At 44.1% G+C, this 13,768-nt stretch overlaps 1 protein-coding gene across 1 annotated transcript in view; it reads left to right on the top strand.

Moving 5' to 3' along the window:
* Positions 1 to 291: 291 nt before the first annotated feature.
* CRYBA4 (crystallin beta A4) overlaps positions 292 to 13,768 on the top strand; it is a 37,728-nt gene continuing 24,251 nt past the window's right edge. The window contains exon 1 of the mRNA XM_068238802.1: positions 292 to 363. The gene's annotated coding sequence lies outside the window, so the exon portion shown is untranslated. The remainder of the gene's footprint in view (positions 364 to 13,768) is intronic.

Here is a 13,768-nt window from a genome sequence, read left to right as displayed (position 1 = left end):
GAATTGCATAGAATACATGTGTATAATTTGGTGTTTATATGCACATAGGTTTCATGGAATGTCAGTGTGCATCATGTCATGCAGAACTATTTACACATCTTGTGAAACCAGATCATATAGGGCCGGTTTAAGGTAAACCTGATGGGCTTGCATTTCTATACATTGCCACCTCCTGTATAGATTATGTGCATTGTTTGGGCCGCAGAAGTCCTGAATGAGGCCCCTTTGCATGTGCTGACTGAGGGCTTTCAGTAAAGCTGGCTGTATCTGCCTATGAGCCTTTCAGCAGGCTATATAAATCCCAACAGAGCAGCCACTGGGCAGGCTGCCTGCATCGGACTCTCAGCTGCTCGATCTCACAAGGTAAGGCCAATATTTTCACAAACACAAGCAGCCACTATATGTGTTTTCCCAGTTCAGTTCTGAATTGATGCAGAGGATAGAAAACTTTAACCGAAGTTCAGCTCCTAAGATGACCTACTGGGTACTAGACAGGAAAAATGCAATTTATTCATTTTTATTATTTTGCTCCACATAGTGGTCTCTATATAGGGATAAATACAGAGATCACTGTACCTTTATTAGGCATGCTTGTTGTTATTATCCAATGATAAATTCACCCTTTGCAAAATAAGGAAATTAAACATAGAATAGTGCTGCACAAGTCCTATCCAGGGATGCAATTGCAGGGTAGCAGCCCCTGTGAACACAGAGAGCCCAGAGCTATAAGGGGGCCCCAGAGGCAAACGCAGAGGGGGATTACAGCTGCCCAGAATCCCCGCTCAGACCAGGGCCAGTGCAGTGGGGACAGGTACAGGTTTAGACACCAGAATATCTGTAGGTATCCTACAGCTCACGGCACCGTGTTGCTGCCTGCACTTTGTGCTGCCTCGTTCCCTTTCCCTGCCACAGTTGACTTTGGATGGAGCAGCAGCATGTGTACAGAGCATGGAACAGCTCTGGGGAACTTAACATGTACCAAAGCTGATGAAAGCTAATATACATACATAAAGTTATACATACCTGGAACGATCCGAACTTATGAGGCTGGAGGAAGCCCCAGGTATGTATAAAACTTTTAGCTTTCATCAGCTCTAGTTTCCTTTAACAGAGTCAGGTATGAGCACAGCCCTGTGCCCTACTGTGTGAATGCTTCACTTTCCCCTTCATTAGCAATGTCGGCGTCCTCATTATTATCTGTATCCAAACTGCTCCTAATTGATCCAGAGCAGATCGGACATTTAGAAAATAATTGTCAGATCCTGTCAGGGGGTTCGGGAAATTGCATTTCGTGCATGATGTCCTACCATATTATTATACTGTATTGTGTGTGGCTGAGGGAAACCTTTCAGCAATCCCCCCCCTTTAAAATCCTGTGTTTGCCCCTGGGCCCCAACTACTTCATCACTCCCTCTGATAAAGGAGTCTGTCCTTCAGATCAGGTGTTTTTGTGGCTACACTTGTTATGGGTTTAAACATAACAAAGTCCACACTTGTTTTATTACTCTTGCAAGATGGATGGGTGCCCAGGCTGTGAGGATCACCAGGGGTAGGCAAGGGAAGGGGTGTGAACCAGTGTCGGACTGGGAGCTGGAAAAGCTGAGGAAATCCACCTGCTGGCCAAGCAGCAGTAATCAGGTGTTGCTGCTCACAGTGAAGACTTGCTGCAGGTTTCTATTGGGAGTAATAACACAGGGTTACTGCTGCTTGGCCTGCAGGTGGATTTCCTCAGTTTTTCCACCTCCCAGTCCGACACTGGTGTGAACACTGAGGAGCCCCATCAAAGTTTTGCCCCATGATTTGTAGTTATGCCACTGGTCCTATTGTAATTGTTTCCTATTATATTTTGTTTTATATTGTAAATCTTTATATTTCACTTTGCTTCTTGTTAAAATATTTCAAAACTGAAGCTCAAAATGCTCTTCTTTGTAACGTTGGCTAAATCACTGTTTGGAATAGTGTTGGCAAGAGACTGTCTAGAAATACTCACCTTGCTGCAGGAGAAACTAGCTGCACATGTGTTGTCACTCATTTTTTGTTATAATGCATTAACTTGAATAATACGCTGACTAACAGTAATCATTGCCAGTTTTATCTGCCAGTTGGAATGAATGTATTTGATAGACACATAAATAAACAATGTTTGGCACTAAGTTTATAATTGTATAGAGAAGAACTGAAAACTTTCCATTTCTCTACAAAAAGCGTTTTTTTCCCTTGAAGTAATAAACTTTCACCTGCAGTCAGATGTGCAAAGCAAAATTAGACTGCAGGAATGAATGGTCAGTGCAGTAATAATCAGCTGGGTACAGCCAAGCCTTTTTTTTGGGGTGGGAGGGAGTGGGTCAACCTTAATACACCTTAATACACTGAATTATTGACCGTTAAAATGCCCAGATTTCTGATTCCTTCAAGTAACGTTACTTCCACAGAATGAGTGAGACTTGTACACTTAAATGATTGTCTGGTTAGCTGATATTCATCTTAGCTCTCTTCATATCTTTAGCAAGCTGGTAAGAAGAGTAGCTCGCATTCATCTTCTGTCACTTCTGACTTCAGTGAAAAATATTCATCTGTTAGGGGTCAGTGCACTTTCACATTTTTCATTGCTGCCTGGTCTGCTGTACTGAATAAAGCTATTTCCACACATAGTAAAGCTTTGTGCACAAGCTAAATTGAACTCCGACACAGACTTAAATGTGTCCCCCAAGGTCACTTAAAGAGAACCAGAAACGAAGCACCCTCATTTATTTTACAACATATATCAATGGGAACATGACAGTAAACGCCTACTCTGCTCTTTGTTTCATTCTTCACTGCACAATCTGCTCTGATAAGAATCCCCGACTGAGCATTCAGTCTAGCTTTGCCCAGAATGATTATAGCTGAGTCATTCTTCTGTGGCTCTGATTTCCTGCTATGTATCCTCATAGCAGGAAAGCAGAGCCAGGAGGTGGCGGGCTTGGGCTTGAAAAGACATCACAGAAGACTGACTCAGCTATAACATTTTGGGGCAAAGCTACACTGAATGTTCAGTCGTGGATTCTTATCAGAGCTCTTAACAGGCAGATTTAACAGAGAAAAATGACACAAAGAGCAGGGTAGGTGTTTATTGTCATGTTCCCACTGATTTATATGGTAAAATACATGAGGGTGCGTCGTCTCTGGTTCTCTTTAAGAATCAAGTGATGACAATGGTGAAGCACATTGTTTCCCATCTTACTCCACCCTCTGGAAACCACTGCATTTCACACTGGGCTGTTGTCCCTCCTCCTCTTTCAAGAGTGATGGAACCCATACCTATGCATGTGCTCATGCATGCACGGAACTATTGCCCAAGGTGTGAGCATCAGCATACCTCTAGGCTCCACCCCATGCCTCTCGTGAGTCATGTGTGACAAAAAGCAGAGGAGAGAGCCTGGAGGTACACTAATGCTCAGCTCATGGTAGAGGGTGACTGGTCAGAAGCGCGTTGGCCAGTGTCCACGGTTTAGCCACATGTCATAATCCAATGGTTCCTGCTTTCTGGTATTGAAAAAAATTGGTTTAAAAACATACTATATTGATGTGTCCCAAGTAGCCTGGTGACTGGCAGAGGTCCAATGATAGTTACATGCAATCAAGCAGTTATCCGGTGAGTGGATTGACAAAGGGGGGGAGAGTAATTTAGTCCTTTTCGGTGGTGGCACATCCCAGTGTAGTGCAGCTTTTAGACACAATTAAGGACTATGTGCGATTTTAATTCTTTTTAAGGTAATCCAACTGCATCTCTATCTTGGAATACTGGATTATGAGTGCAGCTTCCCTGAATTGCTTGTGGAGGCGTAGAGTGAGGTGACACTATTTGAGGCTGCACTAGGTTTTTTTTTTCTATTTAATTTACTTATGCAGCCTTTTACCCCAAAGCACTCTGGGAGCCCAAGTGTTGTTTCTGCTCACTTTGGAATGCACAACAAACAAAACATTCCAGAGTAATGGTCCTTGCCAGCAGTGAAGATGTCTCCAGTGTAAATCAGGAAAATATTTAGAAACATTAACTAAATAATGTTCAAATCAAACACAGACACAGCAATGTTAATCATTTCAGTAAGGTTCCTCTGTAAACTACATGCACACACTAGATTAAACTCAACAAGTCCTGACAATATGCCTATGCTGAGAATCTAGCGAGTGTACAGCAGCCCAGATGGCTGAGAGCCTTGTTTTTAGCATTTTCCTTGCCTGGTCTGTAACGTTCCTTGTGCACCACTCTGTTGGCCCTCTTAGTGAAGCATCTCTACAGCCTCCTCCCCGCAACGTTGCCAGAGGGATTGAATCCCGTTCCCTGCTGGGTGACGTGCCTCGTGGCCAGGGGTGGTCCTTCCATGAAGCAATGTGGATCCTGTGCTTCAGGGCGGCAACAATTACAGGGTGGCAATAAGCGGCCCCTCTTCCCAAATGTGCTCCTCCTTGCATTCCCCATCTCCCCCTCCCTAGATGCGCAGTGTCTCTATCTGCTCATCTGGCATCCTGCATCCATGGTTATAGAGGTGTCTCGTGTGACCTGTTACGTGCTGCAGGGTCACATGAGCACTGCTGTAGTCAGAGAGGAAGTATGACTTCACATGTGGCTGATGATCCCATCGCTAATTTGCTGAGAGCGGGTGAGTGATGCGGCACCAGTGCAGCACATACACGGCATCCTGGGGATCAGATGCTGCTGGCCAGCAGGGAGGAGATACTGTCTTAGAGGAAGCAGAGGGAGGTAAGTGTAGTGCCAGTGCCTGCAATACACAGCCGATGTGTCTCTCCTCTCCAGTCCGGCTTTGCACACACACGGGGGCGTCCTCACAGTGTATTGCTTCAGGTGGCAAAAAGTCTAGAACCGGCCCTGCTTGTGGATTTCCAGGCAAGAATAAAGGAAACATTTTAGCAGGAATCAGACCACACTGCAGCTAGTTTACTATCAACATTGGCAGAGTAATACTGTTAGGCTAGGTCCACACTAGACCCGGTTGCAGGACGGACACTGCAGTCCGGATCAGGGGAAGTACCCACCGTACTGCAAACTGATGAAAGTGCATCAGTTTTGCATCAGTTTCCGTTCAGGTTTTTCCCTGACAGAAAACGTCTCCATCATTAGGAAGGAGTGGGAGGATTTTTTTGGGCCAATCATAAAGCTCAGGCTATCCGTTTTAACATCCGTTTTTTGCCCGTGGAGCTGGAGATGCGTTTTCTCATTACTTTCACTACCCCTGCGTGTATCCGTGGTCCTGATCCGTTGCGTGAAAATGCAGCAGATCCGGACCTTCCGTTCAGGTTTTGAAAACGGATCCCCGCAAACGCAGACGGATCCATTTTTTACTTGGGTGAGGCTGGCTGCTATTTTCAACATTAGTATCTGGGACTCCATTTTTCATCAGGTTTGAAAAACGCAGCCACGGATACTATTCCGGACCTAGTGTGGACTGGCTCTTATAGTGTACTGTACATTGCATTATAGATCAGAACCCCATTTTAGGACTTTGTAAGCACACCTTCACGGACGGGAAGTACACTAACACTTTAGTGAAGTAAAAACACTATAGAAAGTGCTACTGATGATGATTGCCTTTTTCAAATGCTACTTGGCTTTCTGCTGTGCTAATCCTTTAATACTGTTAATAGTCAGTGACCATAACAAGGATGCAGATTGTGCTTTCTGACTCCTCCCTTATGCCACATGCTTGTTCCAGGTGTGGCGCTCAGATGCTGCTGTACCCAAAGGCTCAAAAAGTCAATTGGGAGATTGCATTTTTAAAAGGAACTAAATATTTTTTCTAACGTCATTCTGGTATCATAAGCTGCTGCACAATATTTTGAATAGTATCCATTTATAGGACATTTCTCCAGGAGAGCTGCATTCACATATCAATCACGCTCTACAGCCAGCCAAATTACAGCGCCCAGACAAACATTCTGACATGAAAAATAGCCAAATTTGCTGAAGTACAGATGACAGAATGCACTTACAGCAACATATCTGTCAGCTGTTTAAAATATATGTTTTTCTTTGATTTTATGGCTTCAGTCAGGCTATATAGTACACTTTTATAGCAAGAACTTGTGTAACGTTTGCCTGTGCTGGATGCTGGAAAACCTAATCATTGATAGAAGCTGGATGTTCATGAAGTACCAGTCTCTAAACTAATAAAATACACATTAAGGGGGATATGTCCTAAAGGGAGAGGAAAGAAGAGCAATGATGTTTCACTGTGGTCAATTCAAACATCTAATCAAGTGCAGTAATAGGAGAAAGCCCTATTTATTTATTTTTTGCTTTCAGCACTCATGATGGCATGTTTGAAGTGAACCAGGTCACTTTTTGAAAATTACCATCTAAGAGGTTTGTTTGTAAGAGACTTTTTGTACAAATAATGGTATTTCTCTGTACATCTGCAGATCATCACACTTATAAAAGTGGCAATCGACTTCGAAAATTGCTGGATTTATAAGGGATTGCAGAATGGACACTGAAAATTATCAATTTTGCTATGACTGCTTTATTTATAACCTTATCTCCACTTCATACACTACCAAAATAAAGTTTGCCACTTTGAAAGTGCCCCTTTATAAATCTTAAAAACGTATGCATATAGCATAATGCATATAGCATTGCTTTTTTAATTTTAATAGAAGGCTTTTTGATCTCTTTTAGCCCTTTGTACTTACCTAGTAGTTCTGGGTCACTTTGAGCTATCTGAGCATATTCCTTAGTGAATGTTTAGTAAAAACCAAATCAACTACTTTTGTTTTATCTACAAAGTAGAATGAGAACCTTATTGTCCATGCAAAGAATAAAGGATACCTTAGCGGTCACAAATTTATAAAATGGGAGAAGCAGGCGTGTGCAGGAAGGGGTCCTTATGCCCACTGCTCCACAAGTTCTCTTTTGTCCCCTTCCATTCTCTTCTAAAGGTCTTGCAAAGTAACATCCTGGACGGTGAGGTAATTAGCTAGTGCACAGGTGCTGTCTCCTTGGAGCTACATCTACTACATCAGGACTAAGTAGTGCACATGCGCAGAGCGTACCCAGCTGCGAGCACGTGTGAAGAACGTCGCCGACCAAGAAGTAACTGTGCAAGACCCTTAGAAGAGAACGGAAGATGACGGAAGAGAATCGGAGCCGTGGGCATGGAGGACCCGTTTTAAAAATTTGTGAGCGTTAAGGTATCCTTTAATAACAGTTAATGGGATCAGGACTGCCGGCAGGCATAATGATGGCCATGTCTAGGAGAACTCATGGAGAAGCATGTGATCAGTTTGGTTGTGTGATAGATAGATATCTAAGTCTCTGATTTGCTAGTCATGATCATGTGCTAAAGCAGGATGTGATGACAGCAAATCAGAGCTTTGCAGATCTATCAGGTGATCAAACAAATCACTTGCTTATAATAATAATAATAATCCAAACATTTGTATAGCGCTTTTCTCCTGTTGGACTCAAAGCGCTCAAGAGCTGCAGCCACTGGGACGCGCTCAAGAGGCCACCCTGCAGTGTTAACGAGTCTTGCCTTAAACTCCTTACTGAATAGGTACTTGACCTAGCCAGGATTTGAACCCTGGTCTCCCACGTCAAAGGCAGAGCCCTTAACCAGTACACTATTCAGATCTTCAAGACATGACCATTGTTACTGGCAGCCAGATGGAACCAGAGCTTTGCACAAGTGCTAGATTAACTACTTTCGCCTTTTGAATGTTGCTATTACGTCCAAAAGGCTGCATCTGCACAGCCGCACAGCCGCAAGCTCCCGTGCCGCTGCTCGTTAGCCTGGTGATCAATGAATGGGAACACAGCTCCCATTCAATGATCAAAGTCCCCGTTAGAAAGACAGACAGGCTTCTTTTAGAAGCTCGGATCTTTTTAAAGCAAAAAAAAAAAAAAAGTTTCCCATCCTCCCTTCACTTCCTGTAAGAGAGAGAGAGAGAGAGAGAGAGAGAGAGAGAGAGCTTACAGGACTAAAAAAATATTTAGGGAATTGCTCGGATGCATAAGGTGAAAAAACGACTGAAGGCTGAAGTGGTTAAACTCAGCCTAGGTTGCCAATAAGGACCATCTCTGTTGATAATCTAGTGTTTGGACAGTGGCCCCAGATCTCCTGGAGGCAATGTCCTCCCTACTTGCCCTGACCGCTCGGTAATGCCCCTTGTGTACTACTCCATCCATCCATTAACTAATTTACAACTGCGTCACGCCAATTGGCGTGAACGTGGTGGCTCAAGTCCTGGGGGCGTGCTTTGCTGAATGATGGCTTGAAGCTCCACTCCATCATCAGTTTCCCAGCAGCGATTGCTGCTAGGAGACTGTTAGTCGGCGAAACCGTCATCTATTTACACTGTACAGTGCTGCGATCTACCGCAGCGCTGTACTGGGGACAGCCGTGTCACTCTTCTGTCCCCTGGGGAGGCAGAAGAGTGATCGGCTCTCATAGGCTGATGCCGATGACAGCCAGTCGCGGTGATTGGCTGGCGTGGGGAGGGAGGGATAAGAATAATAAAAAAAAATTGGGAAATGTAATAGAAATAAAGCAACAAATAATTATATAAATAAATAAACAAACATCCCAGCAGGGATCAGAGCCCACCAACAGAAATCTCTGTCGGTGGGCAGAAAAGGGGGGGGGGATCACTTGTGTACTGTCTTGTACGGTTCTGCAGCAAGAACTTAAAGCTGCAGAGCCCTAATTAGTAAAAATAGCCTTGTCACTGGGGGGGGGGGGGGGGGGGGGGAACGCCGGTGGTCCTTAAGAGGTTAAGGCATTTGGTAGGTCTAGTTCTACGCTGAATACATTTGCATAAAATTAACATAATGTTTGCATCAGCTTGAAATGATCTGCATCTCATTATCCTTCTCAAATCATGAGTAGTAGGTTCAAACCTTGGAAGTAATTTTTGATGCCAGGGTTTAGGTGGACATTATGCATATGTGTCTTTTAATTTCAAGGAAATTCCATTTTGTAATCCCACTTTGCAGAAGGAATGATTACCTGCACAAAGAAGGAACCATTGTTACTAATTTCCAACACCTGAAATAATCCATTTTTTGGTAGCTACACTGGGAAAGGACTGTGTTTTATATGGATATAAAAGAGTAGACAAGCTGAAATAATGTTTAAAGTTATTAACGCTTGCATTGCTTAAAGCTCAACTGACCCAACTGAGGGATTTGCATATTTTTTTTATTTATAACTTACGTAGAATTTTACTTTAACATACCATACAAATTATACTTTCATGATCCCATCCATGCTGTGCTGCAGAAATGAATTGCAGGGGTAATAAGTTATATTATGACTGCAATGATGGCACACGTATTTATTGTAGCTAATGTAGGGTCTAACATATACTAGACAGACAAGGGCATAATATGGGCAAGATGAAATACTAAAAGTGCCACATTTTTCAGTAAGTTCATAAACAATGTATTGCTTTACCAAGTGTAGTGTACTTCAAAGAGACATATTTATTGCAGTCCTCTTTTTACTGTGCTGAAACATTTCCTAATGAAACCAGCTTTTGCGTATAAATGATAAGAAGTCCTCTTTCCTTCCCTGTAAGTCAGTATGAAGGGCTTTACCAATAAGAGCAAGCCTTTGATCTGTTTCCGTATATGCACATAACAGTGAGGCATGACAAGTCATATCATAATCTTGGTTACCTCTGTACATAAAACAAAAAGTAGGCCAAGCGAGACAGGCAGGAATACCAGCAGAGTGCAAGGCAGGGAACAAGGACGGATAAAGTCAGAGATTGATGTTAATATTTACTGGTGACTATGCATTAATGAGATGAGCAGCATAAATTAAAGCAGAAGTCCGGATTCTGTGGTTAGAAAATAATGCTATGTAAGTCAGCTCCTTTTAAAGAGAGTCTGAAGCGAGAATAAATCTCGCTTCAGACCTCATAGATAGCAGGGGCATGTGTGCCCCTGCTAAAACGCCGCTATCCCATGGCTCAACGGGGGTCCCTGATCCCCCAAATCCCCTCCGTGCAGCGGGGGAGCGCTTCCGCATTAGGGCAGGGCTAACCGCCGCAGCCCTGCCTCCCGCGCGTCTATCAGACGTGTACCTCCGCCTCTCCGCTGCCCCTCTCAGTCTTCCTTCACTGAGAGGGGCGGGGGAGAGGCGGTGATGCGCGTCTGATAGACGCGCTGAGAGGCAGGGCTGCAGCCGTTAGTCCTGCCTCCAGGAAGAGCAAAATTTACGACCAAGTTAGTTGTTGATTTTGCAGGGGGGGGGGGGTTTGGGGGTGAAGGGACCCCCGTTTAGCCACAGGATAGCGGCGTTTTAGCAGGGGCACACATGCCCCTGCTAACTATGAGCTCTGAAGCGAGATCTATTCTCGCTTCAGAGTCTCTTTAAAGCACAATCTTCATTTCATATGAGAAAATACCCTCTCCTCTGCTTGTAATACACTGTAAAAGTTAACCTCCCGTGACCACGGAGCAACTAAACAACAAGAGTGTCTTTCCAGCAGGCTATGATATAATAACATCATCACACTCTTCTCAGCTACTTGTTATGTTTGAGACCTGACTTGAGGTACATAACAGCTCTAAAAAAAACACCAGGGCTTTACAAAACTATAAGACTGGTTTGACACTTGAAACCAGCGTTAGAGATGCAATCGGATGATCACGTTGCACCATCATTTCCGCGGCAGTGCATGGTAATCTCCTATCTGGCTGTAAGCCAAGCCAGAAGTGAGACTCTCTCACACTCACTTCTTGTGGCGCAAATAAGAAGTGCACGGAAGTGTATTGACAAAATATGCTTCCGCTCATGCGCAACACAAACACCAAACAATTGTGGTGCGCACCACAATAAAAACGTCCCAGTGTGAAAGGGGCCTAACAGTGTTGTAGTTCTCTTTTAATACAGATGGAATCCATATCTGAAATGTAAAATAATATTTTTGATGTGAGTATCTTACTAAAGTGTCCCCAAAATAAGTATGCTATAGTATGCTGGAAATCAGAGGGGTTGCAGAAGACCCCTGTTACTGTACACCTGAGCGCAGTATTGTTAAGCTTGGAGGTGTATTCTCCACAGTCAGCATGCAACACATAAGCTGACGTGAAGGAGGTACACACACCAGCGCAAGGAATCAGGATATCCCCAGTTTAGTGGAGGAGAGGACTGACTCCAATAGGAGATTGTGGTGCACAGAGCCGGTGCAGATCCGAACAGCCACAAACAATACTTTCGTGATAACGTCTCAGCGCAAAGTAGCGCTGAGCGCATAAACCAGGACTGAGGAGATCAGGACAGGTAGACAGAATGAACGCTTGCTTAACTAGCCACTACTCAGTGACAGCAAGCGTCCACAACAAGACAGACTGGAATGAGGCAGCCAATGCTTTCAGCGATGGCGTGCCTCACAAAGACAGGACAGGATAGTCAGGAAATAGGAGGATCAAGATAGATGAACGTAACACAGACAAATATACAATAAGTATGTTTTCCTAGCGTATTACAATTACAGCTATCAATTAAACTATTTGTAACGTCTGACTAACATATGTATATATCGGCAATGAACCGATATATGACATAAGCAGGAACACTGACTAAGACTGGAGCAATACAGGGAACAGGACTCAGAAGGATTCGCTATCTCTTCGCAGAGATGAACGCAATCCACAAACAGAACCAGGAGCAGGATACTAACTCAGCACGGGTGATCACGATACGCGCAAACTACCAAAACGTGCTGGAAGGCTGACTAACTGAACACAGGATATAAACAGTTCGTGTACGTATATATCAGCGACACTGATGTATCAACGTAACACGAATACAAGAAAAATAACAAAATGTGCAAGTATGCGTATATATTGGCGATGAACCAATATATGACACAAGACAAGCAGAGTAACAACTTCTAGAACAAGAGCAGAACTAGGAGGACTCGCTGACCCCTTCGCAGGAGTCAGCGCAGTCCACATGGACTAGGAACGAGGTGGGGAACGAGCAGAGTAACAGACAGAATCTGAGACTATGGTAGCCCATGGAGCATTGCAGGAAGCAGTTCTTTATACTGAGGTCATTCAATGGGAGCAGACCTGCAGATTCCCACACAAGTGAATGGTAATTAATCACAGGCTGACAGCAGGAAAAGGCAGACAATGATATGCAGCCTGCAGGAAAGGGATTGCCACTCCATTGCAGCAGACAATGTTTGTTTACACAAAAGCATATTAAACTGTCATTAACTTCAGAGCGACTGCAGATGGAATCAACAACTAGTTTAACCAGCCGGGCGGTATGGACGAGCTCAGCTCGTCCATCACCGCCGGAGGCTGCCGCTCAGGCCCTGCTGGGCCGATTTTCATCAAAAAAAAAGCAGCACACGCAGCCGGCACTTTGCCAGCCGCGTGTGCTGCCTGATCGCCGCCGCTCTGCGGCGACCCGCCGCGAGTAGCGGCGAAAGAGGGTCCCCCCAGCCGCCTGAGCCCTGCGCAGCCGGAACAAATAGTTCCGGCCAGCGCTAAGGGCTGGATCGGAGGCGGCTGACGTCAGGACGCCGGCTGACGTCCATGATGTCACTCCGCTCGTCGCCATGGCGACGAAGTAAACAAAACACGGAAGGCCGCTCATTGCGGCCTTCCGTGTCACTTTTGGCCGCCGGAGGCGATCAGAAGAGCGCCTCCGGAGCGCCCTCTAGTGGGCTTTCATGCAGCCAACTTTCAGTTGGCTGCATGAAATAGTTTTTTTTTATTTAAAAAAAACCCTCCCGCAGCCACCCTGGCGATCTTAATAGAACGCCAGGGTGGTTAAGTGCAAACCAAACTATGCAAGCAAATGCATGTAATGACATCAGAACTGCTTGGGTTGCAATACCACTGCAGCCAGCAGTAAACGCTGCAGAAGCGATCGTAACAAGTATACAGCAGTGATAAGAGGGCAGTAAGGCTGCTGCTGTAGGCGTCACAAAATGTATATTTAATAAATAAGATTTAAAACTGAGTTCATCAAATATAGTCCTGGGACATATGTCAGATTTTATTGAAGCACTCAAATGCGAATGGCCATATAAGAAGCTCCTACATTTTTGCTGGTTATAGCAAGTTTTTCCTGTGAATAAAATCATTGAAAAGAAAACTTTATGCCAGCAGTAACAATAAATATTGTGGTCAAGGCATTACGGCCCCTCCCCACATCCTCGACCACCATTTCTTTTTACAATACAGACCTGTCTATGATATCCCTAATTATTCTATAGATACTTTTCAAGTGGGTGATACCGCAGCACACAGGAATCATAAAAAGTGTCTGCTTTTATTTTATTACCTTACAAGATTGACCTCTCACTTAGCTAGCTCAGGCATTCCCTGTCAAGCTGTAAATCTCTGTAAAGTCAGCATTTATGACTACACGTCTTTATTACTGTCAATATGTGTAGACTGTCTTTGTCTTATATGTGTTGTCTGCAAATGAGATGGCCTCTAGAGCTAATCTCCACGCACAAGTAGTTTCTTAAAGCGGTATTGTCACCATAAAAATCAAATTTCACAGCAACCGGTCTGAGTGTATTAAGTGATAAAGATGCTAATCCTGCATTCAGAACTTTTTCTGCTGTTATGGTTTGGAGTTATCACATACTTTAGGAGCACTGTCCCTTTAGTAGTCAGTGCCAAACAGTTGAATGCTGGGGGTTCTTTTTATCTATAATATATTCCTCCTCTTCCATTTATTTCCCTGCCTACCTTTTTATCTGAAACACTTCTGCTCACTTGTGATTACAAGCA

Source organism: Hyperolius riggenbachi, chromosome 1 (assembly GCF_040937935.1).
Source record: "Hyperolius riggenbachi isolate aHypRig1 chromosome 1, aHypRig1.pri, whole genome shotgun sequence".
NCBI lineage: Eukaryota > Metazoa > Chordata > Amphibia > Anura > Hyperoliidae > Hyperolius > Hyperolius riggenbachi.
The sequence above is the reverse complement of the archived record's forward strand: the minus strand, read 5'-3'. Positions and strand labels throughout refer to the sequence as shown.